The sequence below is a fragment of the Apodemus sylvaticus genome, chromosome 14, assembly GCF_947179515.1.
Source record: "Apodemus sylvaticus chromosome 14, mApoSyl1.1, whole genome shotgun sequence".
Classification (NCBI taxonomy): domain Eukaryota; kingdom Metazoa; phylum Chordata; class Mammalia; order Rodentia; family Muridae; genus Apodemus; species Apodemus sylvaticus.
Window position 1 is genome coordinate 64,910,541 of NC_067485.1, and position 17,564 is coordinate 64,928,104.

The 17,564-nt window shown below is 37.7% G+C and overlaps 1 protein-coding gene across 2 annotated transcripts in view; it reads right to left on the bottom strand.

Moving 5' to 3' along the window:
• Plxdc2 (plexin domain containing 2) overlaps positions 1-17,564 on the bottom strand; it is a 411,297-nt gene that overhangs the window by 196,856 nt on the left and 196,877 nt on the right. The gene's annotated exons all lie outside the window — the stretch shown is intronic.

The window sequence follows — 17,564 nt, forward strand, 5'->3', positions numbered from 1 at the left end:
CTCTGAGATAGGAGAAATATAAAGGCAAAATTAAGAAAATCATTAGTTTCCTACCTAAATGTGTGATGTAGTAAGGTAACAATATAGATTGTTAAACATTAGAATTTCATTAAGTGCTTTCAAGTCAAATGATTATATATTCAACATAATTACACATAACTAATTAGATTATTATTTTCCCCAGAGTGATGTATAAAAGAAGCTTCAGAGAAGGACAAAGAAAAGGTTAATTTTTTCATGTTTTCATCCTTCATTTGTCACCTTATATATAACAGGCAATAAATCTAGGACCCTGTGTAAGACAATAATAAAGCTTCCAAGTGTCCACTTAGTGGTCAGGAGACTGTCACAGGATATATAACAGAAACATATGCAGGCAGAGTATCACAAGGAAGTGCTATTGGGCCAAAGTTCATGGTCCCAAAATTGACACTTTAAATAGAATAAAAAAAAAAAAAAAACACCATAAAATTTTCACAATGGCCTTAAAGTAGGACCGAAAACATCGCAACTACTAGAGGAAAACATCTAAGGAATCTTTCTAGAAAGGCAAAAATGTTTCTGAATGGAACTTTCAGGGACACAAATATAATAGTAAAACTGACTAAGTGGACTGCATAGCACTAAAAATCTACATACAACAAGGGAAACAATGACCACAGTGAAGAAAAGCTATTGTGTAGTGAAGATATAATGACTGAAGAAGACTCTTAGGAAAACAAAACAAAACAAAAAAACAAACAACAAAACTAAAGGAGCCCTACATAATAGAAGAAAACCCTTAACAGTAATTCAACCTACTTGTAAGTACTCTCCAGAATGTATAATGATGCCAAAACATTAAAAATAAAAAGAGCAAATAATCAAACCAATAAATAAGGAAGTCAACCAAAAAAGATACTGTTTGTTTAAAGAACACAAATAGCTATTAAATGCTTATAAATAAACACATCCAATGTTTTAGAGAAATGCAACTAAAACCCATGATACTCTATTTCACTCACCCCAGTACAAATGGCTATTTTCTAGAAACACAAACAATAATAAAAAGAATGTTAGTAAGGATGTGGTAGAAAAAGTGATATGAGTTAGCTCTACCACACCTGGGTACGTACCTTACAGAATCTAAAGGAAAAATAATACAAAGCTTTCTATACATTCATGTATACTGTAGCACTATTCTGATAAACCAAATTGCAGAATCAGCCTAAATAGATCTCCGTGAAGAAATAAACAAAGAATGTTATATCTGTACATGATGGAGGACCATTGAGCTATCGAGAAGAATTGAATTACATTATGTGCAGGAAAAAGGATAAAACTATAGATCATCATGTAAAGAAAAAGTCAGACTCAGAAAGGCAGATACCATGTGTTTTCCTTCACATATGGAAAATATGAATGTATATGGGGCAATAAGGAAAACAACCTGACAGGACCCAAGGGGGAAGGGTGATATCTGTAAGTAATTAGGGGAATAAGTACAGTCTAAATCACATTGTATACATGGATGAGACTCGGTCTTTTGGGCTGGAGAGATGGCTCAGCAGTTAAAAGCATTGTTATCCTTCCATCACCCTTGGGTTTGATTCCCAGTGCACGCATGGCAGCTTAAAACCACCTGTAACTCCAGTTTGAGGGGATCCGACACATTTAGACCCCACTGGGAAATAGGCAGGCACATGGTGCACTGACTCACATACAGATAAAACAGCCATACATATGAAATAAATGTATAAAAGTTTCAAAAACCACCGTTGTAATGTGAATATATTCTAATTCAAAAGGTTCTCAATGTGTGGAACACAGAAAAATGACTACAGTATATTCAGTAATATACAGTAAGTCCCATTGCAGAACCTGAAAATCGGAGATAAAGAATATGGAGACCATGTAGATTTCTAGCTGTAAGGGTGTTAAGCCACAAGGACACCTACTAAGCCAAAGAATGTGGGAGGAAAGGTCATTTCTGTTAGCTGTAAGAACATTTGCTGTCACTATTTAGAACTGCATCCCTTAACTATACAATAAACATTAATTAAAAGTGACCCAAAAGTGTGAGGGAACTGTTCTGCAACCCAAAGACCAAGGGAACTCTGAACACTGTCAAAAATGGTATACACTAGCAACAACAACACAGCATACAGAAAAACTGTGTAATAAATCTACCTCAGAACTAAGAACTATGATTTAAGGAGTATAAGAAGCTTAACAACAGAAATTAGATATGGCAAGTGTCTTAGTTTTTATGGAAAGATGGGGAAATGAGAATTTTCTAGACAAGCAAATGAATCATTGGTCTTATTGTGGAAGACAATTCAGGTGCCATGTTTGAATAGATGGTAGAATTATGGAGGCCAGGTAATTTGTAGATAATTGAAGGCAACTATAGCTATCTGTGACTATGATGTTAAAATTATTTAATGTTATTCCTATATGTTCTCTCCATTTTTCCTTTCAAAGAGTTTTTAAAATGTTATTATATCATTTAATAATAATGTGTACATGTGTGGGTGTGTGTATGTATCTATGCACATGAATACTGGCACCTGATCATGCCAGAGAAACCAGATCATTCTGGACCTGGAATTACAGACAATTGCTAATCATCAAAGGTAGGTGCTGATAATAAAATTCTATGCTCTTAACCCATGAGTCCCATTGCCTGAAATCTCTGTAAGCAGGCAAGTCAGACAGGCACACAATAACAAGTCCAGACTGATATCTCACATTCCACTCTTTTGTACATTTTATAAATTTTATTAGGATCTTTGCTGTGGTTCTTAGTAATACAAACATTATATCTAAAATATTGTTTCTTCTCATTTAAATTGTCTAATCCTCAGTAGCAGCATGAGAGCAAGTTCAGTAGTGAATGTTGTGTGTGTATATCCTGAGGATGGAAGCCTGTAAATTAGCTTGTTGAAAAAACTCAAGACACCTATTTTACAACCTTCTTTCAGTAAAACTTTATTTTTAAGGCTTGCATCCTTCTTTAATAATTTTTGAATATAATACATTGGGAATAAACTGTGGGTCCCATTTGTAATTCGCAGAACCATGTTTTACAGAAACACAATTTAAAAAGTTTGATTTTTTTTTTTAAAAAAAAAACATGGATTCTCGTTTTTGTGATATCATGACACTTTTCCAGTCTCCTGAGTCTCTTTATGTTTGTTGGGCACAAAACTACTGAAAGCAGCTTAAAGGAAGAAAATTAGTAGTTACTAATATTTTAATACTTGCCAATGTCATGAAAACATAATCTAAAAAATGTATGTTAAAGAATTAACTCGATATTCATCAAGTTTTATAAACAGATTTTAAAATTCCACTTTTTTATCATTCAGATACCACTTATTTAGGGGGCACATATTTATCTATTCAAACTGTCCTCAAAAGGAATACAATTCAAATGGTTTTTGGCATAAGAGAATTTACTTAATCTTATATTATCCAATAAAATCTTGATCATAGCGCTTCAGATAAGTGTCTAAGTAGTAGAACATTATTTTATTTACATAGAAGTTTCTAGCAATAGTTTTCCATTCTGTTAAATGCTGTCCTTCTAGTAAGTAAGTATGATTGAATAAACATTGCATAAATGTGACTGGTTTGATTTGGTTTGGTCTGTTTCTGCAAGATGCACACATCAAAGGAACAACTTTGTTGATACTGACTAGGGCTCATAAAGTGCATTCCTTGGCAAATAACAACAGCATTGTTCCTTGACTAATCATAAGGCACCTCTTTGGCATATCATTCAGTGACACTTCATTTTTTTTTTACAAGGTAACACACTTCATTTAATCTGAAGAATAATATTGCAGGCTCTCTGTCTTCAAATATTATTTATAACAGTACAGAACAAGCAGAGAATTCAAACAATTTAAAAGCTAAGTAAGTCTACACAGTGTTAATTCTGGCAAGAGTCTTGCCAACCTGTTTTAAATTCACCCCTGCCTTCATTTTAGTAGATGTGTACCATGCCATAGAGGAATGTCCAAAAGAGGACTTAGGTAAAGAGGACTCTGATGAGGCCTCCGATAAAGAGAGGTCTTTGTGATTTAAAATACTTGTTCCACCTCCTTCCTGCTTTGAGAATTAGGAGCAGGGAGAGCAGGACGGATGTAAGCAGGTAGAAGATGAAACCCTAGAAGAGACTTTATTTTTTAATTTTGTGTAATTTTTCTAGTTTTTAATATTCTAGCAGGATTTTGTAATCAGAGACACCAGGAATCACATGCCATCTTTGTTGGGTTAGTGGTTGTCTTAGTTAGGGTATCTATTGCTGAAACAACTTAACTAAGAGAAAATCAGTGAGGATCCTTCACTTGGCTTACATTTTCACATTGCAGTCCATCATTGAAGAAAGTGAGGATGGGAACTCCAAAAGGGCAGACACCTACAGTAGGAGCAGGCACAGACACTACGGAGAGGTACTACGTACTCATTTAGTTGCTGACAAAGTGCAGAAAATTATTACAGTGTATTTCCTCAATATTTGCATACACTATCAATTGCTTTTATAAGAAAGAATTAAACCAATTAAGGAAAAATGTTTTCTAGCAGAATTGATGTCAGGATTGCAGTTAATATTTCTGTGCAATATTACAATGCTGTAGTCTGGCTGCTTTCAAGCAATTGTAAGTACTATCTTAACAGAGGTTTGGGCATTGAGATCAACACATAATATGCCAGACATCATGCTATGTATTTCTTTTTTAGGGAGTTAACAAGGATGATTGTGAAACTTAGTAGGTAAAAAATGTGATGATAAGCAAAATACTTGTTATTTACAAAAATAATAATAGTAATTTTGCAGTGAGGAAAGAAAACCACACGGGAAACACCTTCACCAGGATAATGACATCCAAGGAAATACACTGTTACCATGTGTTCTATTTTCTGTTTTGTTCTGCTGAAACAGAATGATTGAGTCTATGTAATTACAAACAGAGGAGATTTATGACTCACAGAACTTGATAAGTCTGAGGTCAAGGTTATGTTTCTGGTAAGAGGCTGCTTGAATCATCTCATTACAGAAGGCACGTGGGTAAAGGAACATATAAGAAAAGCAGCCAATGGCAGGGCAAACTTCCTGTTAGAGCATATATATTCTTATAACTACCTAAACCTGAGATTACAACATCAGCCTAGCTCTGCGTCAGAGTCATCAAGACCTGATTGTATCTCACTGGAGACACTCTTCAGTTTTGTTGCTTTGAAGGATTAAGATTCCAACCTATCAACTGTAATCATTTTAATGAATCTGATAGGATGCACATAGAAGAACAAAATTCTAATCGCATCGCATTCTCACTAGGAGAACACATCTGTAGGTAACCATTAGGACATTTCAGCCTCCCAAAAGACAACTAAAAGATTGTCATGAAAAGGGTAAAAGAAGTGAGAAATAAATGCCAATTTAGTCCTCCCAGGAGCCCGCATGAGGGGGAGATAACAGCTAGATGATAATGTGAGCAAAAATAGACTAAGTAAAATTTGACTAGCTAAATGAAGAGGACTGAACAAATGTAAGTAGCTATCATGTTATTCTTTTATAGGCGGTTTTATAGGGTGGCGAGAAACCTATGTGGGAACTCTCAGAAGTCTGAGTGTTTTAGGAATCTGAACTTATCTCAGCATTGACTTTTGCAAAGGTGTCATAACCTGAACACATTAGAATGTAATGGGCCTATCATGTCAAAGAATAATGTTTGACTCAAAACTCTGTCTTGGCAACCATGTCTCCTGTTTACACTAATGCTTGTGTCCTTCAGTAGCTAGTTATCACCTTGAAGCCTAAACATTGTGAAGCCTTCATATCTTTTCAGATATAATATGTTCATTGTGTCTAGTAGAAGCTTGCTGTCTGTGAGTCAGCTAGAGCCCAAGAAGATATTTCTAGACACTTTCTAAACAATGCAATAGAAATGAAGTCCAGAGTTCAGCATGGTCTTGGACCAAATAATATGTCCAAATGTCCCAATATCTATTTTCACCTTTCTTTTTTTAAATTTGTTTGCGAAATGTGGGAAGAAATATGACTAGACAGAAAACATTCTCAATGCCAAGGCAAATCTAAGGAAATCAGAAACTCTTAAAGTAGCAGAAAGCACTTTTCTCAAATCAAAATGGTTTGACTAGGAAATCATATAGGGTCCGGATGACATGCCCTGTGCGCATGGTAAATGCGCACTCCCTGGAACCTGGTGTGAAAAGCATTGCAAGGCGGTCACCAGATCAAATAACCTGCATTTTCAAGTCTGTTATTTTATTCTTTTCCACTGCAGTGAGAGATAAGATGTTTCTATTTCTTCTGTTTTGTTTTGTTAGTTTTATCTAATAAATATTTATATTCTTTTTACTTTTATTATTTTATACTCCGCTCATTATGGCCTTTCTCCTGTCTGCTCTGTCCTCCTACAGTTACTCATTCTATTCCTCTCCCCCACCCCTGTGTCTCCAAGTGTATGTCCTGAACCCCCACTTAACACCCCTGCCAGGCCTCCTCCCTCCCTGGGGCCTCAAGTCTCTTCAGGATAAGGGACATTTTCTCCCACTGAGGCCAGACCAGGGAGTCCTCGGCTGTATATGTATCAGGAGCCTCAGACCGGCTAGTGTATGCTGCCTGGTTGGTGGTCCAGTGTTTGAGAGATCTCAGGGGTCCATGTTAGTTGAAACTGTTGACTTTTCTATGGGGTCAACAGCCTCCTGAGCTTCTTCCAGCCTTTCCCTAATTCAACCACAGGGGTTCCAGACTTCAGTCCAAAAGTACGATTTATGTGTCTGCATCTGTCTTGGTCAGCTGCTTGTTGGGCTTCTTGAAGGACAACCATGCCTGGCTCCTATCTGTAAGCACACCATAGCATCATTAGTAGTGTCAGGCCTTGGAGCCTCCCCTTGAGATAGATCCTTCAGTCGCTTCTCCATTTTTGTCCCTGCAGATCTTTTAAACTTACATTTCATCTATTTTTAACATTTCTTACTATTATCTTTCTCTCGCATGAGCAGTTATAAAAGTACATTCAACTATAAAAGCATAAGACATTAAAGACACAGGAGTAATATAAATATAATCTGTTCTTGTATTGTGTATAAAGATTCCAGCCATCTACAGGCACAGACACACAGTGCTTCCATATTTAACTCGTCTACATGCTTAACTCTTAGCCTTCTCTGAAATCATCATGACTGCATGACCTAAGGACATTTCTCAGAATGTAGCACCTTCGCTCAGTGATTCATGACTGTACAGCTGCATGGCTAGGAAAAGATCAAAATGACATGTGGTATAACAAGAAAATATTAAAAAGACTGAACAGAATATGGAGAGGTGTATCTGCACTGACACCAGCGAATCAAATGACTTTGGATTTAAAGTAGGCAACAAATGGTTCTCATACAATTTAAATGAAATTCTACAACAGGCAGAATAATTAATAAGGCTTGTCCCCATAGGATTTGTAAAAATGGGATGTTTTCACCAGTTCTCACATTATGGGAGTGGCCAACAGGACATGGGTGGCTAATCCAGTGACTGAGATCATTGAAAACCTAATTTAAAAATCAAAATGTCCACTTAAGAGAGCTAGTCAATATGCAGACACACAATCCTGGAGAAAAGCTGTTCTTTCCACAAGTACAACCCATCAATACAATTGATTTTCAGAGTTAGACGTTATAACCTCTCCAGCATTTTTTGTTATCACAAACTAAAGCTTAATTAACTCTGGACATAGTGCAACCCTCATCAAGGGGCATATTCATAACTTGGAAATGCTGCAAACAATGAGATTACTGCCTCCTTAGAATTAGAGATTAAGAAAACAAATGCTGTTTCTTGTTTTTTTTTTCTACCTGAACAAACACTCATTGAGTGTCCAGTTCATGTCTGCAATATACTAATTTGTGTGTGTGGGATTTCCATGGAAGTCTCTTTAGGTACTAAACTTCACTAGAGTATATATATATTGGAGTCTGCAGAATATAGTATCTGTACTTCAATCTAATAATCCCTATCTTAAAAGCATAGCAAACAAACAAAAAACAAAATCAAAACCAAAAAACTTCCATAAGTTGAAATTTTCACAAGTCAGAAGAAGTTCCTGAAATCACCAAGCTACACAGGATCCCTCCCGAAGGCTACAGAAGCAATAGACAAGTGCTGGGGTTAGATAAGTTTTTAAAGTAGCTGAGCTTGCTAGAAAATAACTCACTGTCTATATACCTGGGAGTTCTGCAAAAACAAACAAACAAACAAACAACTGCAGCATTCTAGCTTCTATGACCTGTCAGTCATTCTAGGGGCACTTTTAGTTATTCCTTGAGCTGTCCATGCCTCTGTAAACAACTGCTCAACAATACTTGTTTATACAATTCAATAAACCAACTCAAACATCAAGTTGGAATTAAGTAGAATCTGACTTTACCTCAGACCTAGATTTAGGGTGGCAGCTAAAGTCCTGCCTTTTTCATACATGACCAGTCTTGTTGGTATTTTTTCTTTAAATTCATTTTGGATAGGGAGGTTCTAAGTACATATGTGATATTTGAAACTCTGAAACCATTTCTGAGAGGAAATGTTGACATGTGTGAAACATTAAAAATAACCAACAGACTGGTTTCTGGATAACATCATCCCAATATGTTTATTTGGTTGAACATACATTCCATGAAAGAGCTGACTTGGGAAATCCTGTTTCTGCCTGAGTACACCAGAAAAACTTGCTGGACCAGACCTGCACCGGAGATGCTCAAGTAGGACAGGATAACAGAATTTTCCTATGCGTGTATTTAAAGCTCCACAATGCCCTTCTTATTCTCAGTAGATTTCAATATTCCCCTTGGAAAACAAAGGTTCCACTTTTTAAAAGTTAAATATTTGCAAACCAAATATTACTTTCGATGTAAAAGGCACCTAGAGCATTTGGTCAGGCACTGTTTCAAGTACATGTGCTACAGCATTGTATTGTAGTGACAATATTCCGAGTTCAGTGATGTTATTTATTCCCATTTAACCAATGAAGAAAAGGTAAATATCACACTTGAGGTCACACTCGTTGCTGGCAAAGTGTATACTCTGACAGTGATAAGCTGTCTGTGTTAACTACACTGGCTATAAAAGAAATCTAGATAGACATATATCAACAGAAGTTTTATCATTTCCTTTTACCGTGATAGTCTGAGGGATCTAACTCTGTTCTTCGGGCATCATAGATGGTAAGCACCTTTACTCATTGAACCTTTAGCAGTATTCATGCATAGGAAGGATCAGCAGGATTGAATATAAATGTATAGTGTTTACTTCATTTTGGGACTTTCAAAAGGTGTGTATTTATTATCTAGAAATATTTTAAGAGCCAGTTTCAGTAACACTGTCTTTAATGAGTACCTTTGGTTTTATAGAGAGAATAGTGTCTCTCCCTGTTGAAAAACTCCAATGCAGAAAAAATGTTTGTGATGTTTTATATATGCTTGTCCCAGGGAGTGGCACTATCAAAAGGTGTGGCCCTGTTGGAGTAGGTGGATCACTCTGGGCATGGGCTTTAAGACCCCCATCCCCCATTCTCTGCTACATATGCAGCTGGAGCCATGGGTCCCTCCATGTGTACTCTTTGGTTAGTAATTTAGGCCCTGGGAGCTCTGGGGGTACTGGTTGGTTCACCTGAGAGGCTCTGCCAGTACCTGACAAATACAGAGGTGGGTGCTCTCAGCCAACCATTTTACTGAGTACAAGGTCCCCAATTGAGGAGCCAAAGAAAGGACCCAAGGAGCTGAAGGAGCTTGTGTTATTTTTAATATGCCTTAACAGAGCAACAGCTATGCTTTCCCTCACTCCATGTGGCTAAGCCTCTTTCCCCTCCAATATTCCCTAATTATCACTTTTTAATATCTATATTTCATCTCTGCTGCCCCAGGTCCAATTGGGCCCACGAGGGTTGCATTCCTGACTCTTACATGGCTGCTTTCTCTCCTGAAGCTCGTTAAGTCTGATCTCTGCTTTTCTGGTCATGGAGATTCTGCTCCCTTCTCTTTATCCCTTGTCTGGGAAATCTAAAAGTCCCACCTCTGTCTCCCTGCCCAGCAACTGCCCACTGTCAACTTTATTTCCCATCAGAGCCAACTGAGGGCCAGCTTCCTTTATTCTATGTGAGGGGCACTTCAAACAGTTTTTGTAGGGTAGTACCATTAGCATGAGAACACAAGCCACTACACATGACCATAGGCCCCAAACCAATTGGGTCAACTTCTTTTTTTTTTTTTTAAGATTTATTTATTTATTATATGTAAGTACACTGTAGCTGTCTTTAGACACTCCAGAAGAGGGTGTCAGATCTCATTACAGATGATTGTGAGCCACCATGTGGTTGCTGGGATTTGAACTCAGGACCTTCGGAAGAGCAGTCGGTGATCTTAACCACTGAGCCATTTCTTTTGTGATAAAACCATCAGCCAAACTAACTCTTTCCTTCAAAATTAAGAGACAAAGACATGTACATATACAATATACCTTAGTCTTTGTTATTCTAAAAGAAAATCCATTAAAGGGATAAAAGACCAGAATGATGAGAAGCAACTCAAAGGAGAATTCAGTAAGTTTATGCAATAAGTAAATGAGAGAGAGAGACGGAGAGAGACATGGAGACAGAGAGTGAGTCAGAGAGAGACAGAGAAAATAAGAGCAGTTGTTAGTCATTATGGGCACCAATCTTGACATTTACTTGTTTTTTATAAATTAAATTTTTGATTTATTTGCATTTCCTCATTCCTCAAATGTTATCCCTTTCCCTCATTTCTCCACTGAAAACTGCCTATCCTATTTCGCCTACCCCTGCTCACCAACCTACACACAGCTACTTTGCTGCCCTGGCATTCCCCTACACTGGAGCATCAAGCCTTCACAGGACCAAAGGCCTCTCCTCCCGTTGATGTCCAACAAGGCCATCCTCTGCTACATATGGAGCTGGAGCCATGGGGTCCTTCCATGTGTACTCTTTGGTTGGTGGTTTAGTCCCTGGGAGCTATGGGTGTACTGGTTGGTTCATATTGTTGTTCCTCCTATGGGGCAGCAAACCCCTTCAGCTCCTTGGGTTCTTTCTCTAACTCCTCCATTGGGGACCCTGTGCTCAGTCTATTGGTTGACTATGAGCATCAACTTTTATATTTGTCAGGCACTGGCAGAGCCTCTCAGGAGACAGCTATATCAGGTTCCTGTCAGCTAGGACTTGTTGGCATCCACAACAGTGTCGGGGTCTGGTATATGAGATGGATCGCCTGGTGGCCTTTCCTTTAGTCTCTGTTCCATACTTTGTCTCTGAATCTCCTCCCATGGGTATTTTGATCCCCTCCTAAGAAGGACTGAAGTATCTAAACTTTGAACTTGCTTCTTCTTGAGCTTCATGTGGTCTGTGAATTGTATCTAGGGTATTCCAAACTTTTGGGCTAATATCCACTAATCCATGAGTGAATACCATGTGTGATTTTTTTGTGACTGGGTCACCTCACTGCAGATGATATTTTCTAGTTCCATCCATTTGCATAAGAATTTCATGAATTCATTATCTTTAATAGATGACTGGTTTTCCATTGTGTAAATGTAGAACATTTTCTGTATCCATTCCTCTGTTGAGGGACATCTGGGTACTTTCTAGCTTATTGCATATGCCTATCATCACTTGATCTTTGACAAAAGAGCTAAAACCATCCAGTGGAAAAAAAGATAGCCTTTTTAACAAATGGTGCTGGTTAAACTGGCAGTCAGCACAAAGAAGAATGCAAATTGATCCATTCCTATCTCCCTGTACAAAGCTCAAGTCCAAGTGGATCAAGGCCCTCCACATAAAACCAGATACATTGAATCTAATAAAAGAGAAAGTGGGGAAGAGCCTGGAGCACATGGGCACAGGGAAAATTTTCCTGAACAGAACACCAATAGCTTATGCTTTAAGATCAAGAATTGACAAATGGGACTTCATAAAATTGCAAAACTTCTGTAAGGCAAAGGACACAGTCAATAGGACAAAATGGCAACCAACAGATTGGGAAAAATCTTTACCAATCCTACATCAGATAGAGGGCTAATATCCCATATATACAAAGAACTCAAGAAGGTAGACTCCAGAGAACCAAATAAAAAAATGGAGTATGGAGCTAAACAAAGAATTCTCAACTGAGGAATACAGAATGGCTGAGAAGCACCTAAAGAAATGTTCAACATCCTTAATCATCAGGGAAATGCAAATCAAAACAACCCTGAGATTCCACCTCATACCATTCAGAATGGCTAAGATTAAAATCTCAGGGGAAAACAGATGTTGGCGAGGATATGGAGAAAGAGGAACACTTCTCCATTGTTGATGGGATTGCAAGCTTGTAAAACCAGTCTGGAAATCAATTTGGTGGTTCCTCAGAAAACTGGACATAGTACTACCTAAGAACACAGCTATACCATTCCTGGGCATATACTCAGAAGATGCTCCAACTGGTAATATAGACACATCCTCCAGTATATTTATAGCAGCCTTGTTTGTAATAGCCATTTACTTGTTTTAATACAGGTTTGGCACGATGGCTAAGTGAGTAAAAGTATTTACAATGGAAAGCTGAAGCCATGAGCTCATCTTAGATCCCATTCTGGAAGAGAAGAAGCAAAATTATCCCCTTTCTGATATCTAAGAGCAAACCACAGGCACCTTCCCACAGAGGGAGGGAGACAGAGAGAGAGAGAGAAAGAGAGAGAGAGAGAGAGAGAGAGAGAGAGAGAGAGAGAGAGAGAGAGAGAGAGAGAAGGAGGGAAGGAGGGAAGGAGAGGGAGAGGGAGAATGGATATGAATTCTGGTCATACTGGACATATAGGAAGGCTAAGCTAGTACAGAGCTTGCCACACACATCTGATGACCAGAATTAGATCCTCATAAACTATGGAAAGATAGAGGAAGAGAACTGACTACACATAGTTGTCCTTTGTCTCTCAAAAATATATCCCAAACTCAGCCCCAAAGGCATCATACACATACATAATAACAAACTAGTTGTGGTTCCTACAATAAGCTAATAAAGATAACATAGTATTTTAAAGTTCATCCTTTAACAAAATTGGCACACAATTCCAGGTACTTAGAGTATAGATAGAACAAACTGGTATAATACAAGAAAACTACAGGGTAAAATAACTTAGGTACAGTCAAATTTGTTTTTGTAAAAGAAGCATTATCCAAATTCACTGCTAATGGGAATGCTCATTGAAGCAATAAGAATCTTTCTGAAGAAAGTACTCTTAAGAGTTTTCTAATTATTTTGTAATGCATATAAGTATATGCATATGTATGTGCATATGATATATATATATATATATTCTCTCTCTCTCTCTCTCTCTCTCTCTCTCTCTCTCTCTCTGTGTGTGTGTGTGTGTGTGTGTGAGAGAGAGAGAGAGAGAGAGAGAGAGAGAGAGAGAGAGAGAGATCAAGTTGCCAGAAGTCTGTGGACTAAAATTTAAAAATTTGAAACAATCCTCAGACGAGAAGACCATCTAGAGTCATTACAAACATTGCCCACATTATAATAGGAGTGAAATGAACAGTGGCCCCAAACAATCCATTCTGCTGCTATTTCTTATGTAAAGAATCAACATTCCAATCCATGAAAGGAGAAAGGAAAATTAAGCCAGAGTGCTTTTAGTTGGGACAAAAGCACATCACAATTACTCAGTAAAAGGAAGCACAGTGAGATAATGATGTAGAGATGAAACAGTTTGCTTATATATATATATATATATATATAGGCATATGCGCATATATATATGGCATATTCTCTATGTATCTACCATTCATCCATTATCTATATATATGTCAGTCAGTTGACCTGTCTGTCTTGTTATCTGGTCCCCTTGAAAAAAGGGCATAGGACCCTGTAAGGTGCCTTTTGTACTGAGCCCAATCTTTGAACTTCTGTATCTTTACATCATTCAATTTTACCAAAAAACTTGAATGATTTTAGTATGAGTTCCCTCCTTGTGTCTGAAAAAAAATCAATTCAATTCAATTAAAAACTAAAACATTCTTTGATCACACTCTAGTCATTAGTCATACTTCTGAATATTTTGCTGGGCCCAATTATATACCTTCACAACAACTTTAACACAAAAGGAGCATGCCATGGTTGTCTCCAGAAGGGCATTGCCAGAGCCTTATAAATACAGAGGCAGATGCTAGCAACCAACTATTGGACTGGGCATGGGGCCCCCAATGGAGGAGCTGGAGGATTGTCCAGAGGAGCTGAAGGGGTTTACAGCCCCATGGGTAGAAAAATGATTTTAGCCACCCAAACATCCCAAGACTCCTAGGGACTGAACCATCAACCAAGGAGCACACATGGTTCCAGCCAAAAATGTGGCAGAGGAAGGTCTTGTTGGGCATCAGTGGGAGAAATGGTCCTTGGTCAGGTAAAGGCTCAACAGAAGCCCCAACAAAGGGAAACCGAGGCGGGGGAGGTGGGAGTGTGTTGGGTGGAGGGGCATATACATGGAGGCAGGGGAAAGAAGGGGGAACGGGTTGGGGGTCTTAGGGGAGGGGGATATTGGGAAAGGTTTTACTATTGGCAATGGAAATGAAGATGATATTCAATTAAAAAAAGAAAATTATCAACTAATAAAAGCATTTAAAAAGAGAGAGGAAAAACAAAACTTTTAGTGGTAGTTGAACAAGAACCCATCTTCAATATCCTACCAGGATGCTCATCTCCTATCATATCCCGTGCCTTCTGATCACAATGTCCTGCCTTCTGAACAGTGGCAGTAAGTCAATTTAATTAGACACTCCTTCAGACCTTAGGTAACTTTTTGGCAAGAAACAGGCTTTAAATTTAAGTCCTTGAGGAAGGAGCGTGGTCTACCCGTTAGCCTTCCACTTATTGGCTATAAAGGCCCATTTGTTTCTGTACTCAGAACTGAGCACATTCCTATACTTATTCCTTCTTGCGACGTTATACTAATCACTAACTTGTTTTCATAACTTCAACTCTTGTGATTTTATTTTTAAAGATTTATTTTATTTTTAATTATGTATATATGTATATATGATTTGCTATGTATTTATATAATGCATGTATATATATGTATGTGAGTGTGTGTGAGAATATACTCATGTGGGCATACAAGTGTCTGAAGAACCAGAAGAAGGTATTAGAATCCTTGATATTGGGGTTACAAGCAGTTGTGAGACACCTGATGTGGGTGCTAGGAAATGAATTTGGCTAGCTCCCCACATACTCATATTCACTGTGTCAATTCCCTAGCTCCTTTTTAGTGAGCTTTTGCTTTTGAAACAGATTTCTTTCTTAGTTTTGAGATAATGTCTCATATGGCACAATGCTGTTCTTGCCAACATTATATAAGCAGTAGTTATCTTGGACTTTTGATCCACTGGCTTCCACCTGCCCACTACTGGGATCATAGGCGTCTTCACCACATCCGGTTTACATGGTTCTAGGACACAAGCACTAGAAGCATCTCCATGCCAGGCTAGTACTCTACCAGAAAGTTTCATTTCTGGGCAAGTGGTTAACATTTTTTATTAAAAAAATTATTAGAACTTTCTAAAAACAAAATTCTACAAACTCATTAATCTTTTATAGTCCCCAGTTTCCTTTAGTGATGAGTTCTTTTTCAATCTCACAATAACTCTGGAGGTAGGCAGGTATTTTTATCCCTTTTTTTCAAGTTATAAAATTGAGGTACAGAGAGGTCAGAATCTGAGAAAATGAGTGTGGGAGTCAAGGTCTCCTAATTTTCAACCCCAGACTCCTTGAGTTACAATGGAGATGATTCTCTAGAAGTTTCAAATGAGAATGTCACTGATGGTTTCAGGGCAGAACAGTTCTAATATGTCTGGCTGTTGAATCAAACTCTGCATCTAGCACTGAGATAAGTAATGTGGAATTGGAAATATAGAAAGAATCCCACAGAGCTACAGAATATAAACTGCTGGCACAGAGGAGGGGACACAAGTCCAGGCTGGCTTTTAGGCTTACAATCAGAAATGTTTGAACAGCTATCTCATAACTGTGTGAGTTTGAATAAAGGACAAAAATACCCAAATAACTAAGAATTTTAGTGTAGAATGTTTGCTTCATTGCTTGCCATATGTTATGGGTTTGTTTGAAATTTTCACTTCTCAACATTTAGGAAGGCATGGTCCTTGTTTTTTCTGTTCACTGCAAAATTAGTCTTTAGCATTTGACTTACAGAGATCGTAAATGAGGATTTAGGAAACGTAGCATGAACAAATGTACAATGGAGAGACCAAACCACACAAAATGCACAGGTGTTACATAAATACTGTGGGTTGCTGTTTGAAATAAAAATAGAGAAGGAAGATGCAGTGTCTTGGAGTGTCAAACATGAATTAACTGATTGCTAAGTTTTACTTTCTTTTTTAAATATTGAAAAAGATTGGAAAGTCATTATTTATGTCTTCCCTTCTCCTGTCTAGAATCTTCACATAAGACTACAAACTAGTGTAGATCTTATGGAAGATGGTGAATGGAAGTGCACTTCTTTTCTTTAAATTATGTTCGCAATAAGACATCATTTTGTCACTCCTCTCATCACTGTAAAGAATCAAGAAGGGACCAGAATTGCTTCTTCGTAGAACCTCAGTCTTCTGACTGCCCACCCCCCTTGATTCCCTGTCTGCCCAGAACAGCATTAGTTACGCACCCCTGGGTCTTTCCCTAGCAAAATCTAAATTAGATTTTTCTGATTTAATTTGTTGACAAAATGCAGACCCATGAGCATGCAAATTTTATAAATTGGTGATAAGACTATACACCTTCCCTTAGGGTGTAAATTTAAATTCTGTTTCTATCTAAAACTACTACTACTCAAGAATTGTCTATGAGACGAGAGAAAAATCTTCCCTCAAGTGAATCCTGCTTTCTATTTCCTGTTTTCTCCTGTGGGTTAGTAAGCCTCTCAGTTACATATTATAGAAGAATAGCTATGTGTGTGCTAATGTGTGCTTGTATGTGTGCAAATATGTAAGTATGTGTGTATATGAATGTGTGTTCATGTATGCCTGTGTATGCATATTTCTCTATGTGTATGCCCATCCTTTTGTTTGTGTGTGTGTGTGTGTGTGTGTGTGTGTGTGCTTATGTTCATGTATGCCTGTGTATATCCATTTTTGTGTGCTGTGTTTGGGTTTTGTGTGCTTAATTATGTGTTCATGTGTGTATATGTTCATTTATGCCTATATCATATTTGTGAGTGTGTTTATAGCTATGTGTGTTTGTGTGTGTGTGTATTGTGTGTGATGTATATGGTGGTGGGGTATGGCATAGTATGGATGTGAAGGGCAGTACCATTTCAATAATGTTTAAACCATTAAACTCTTTTGAAGACCGAAAGAGCCACTTCATTTAAGCGTCTAGCCTGGTACAGAGAATCAGATATGGATGACAACTTCACATATACAAGTAAGGCATGAATATCACTAATGCTACTACACTAATGCTACTTGAGTAGTGAAAAAACAGTGCCTCAGAATAAATTATCTGCTTCT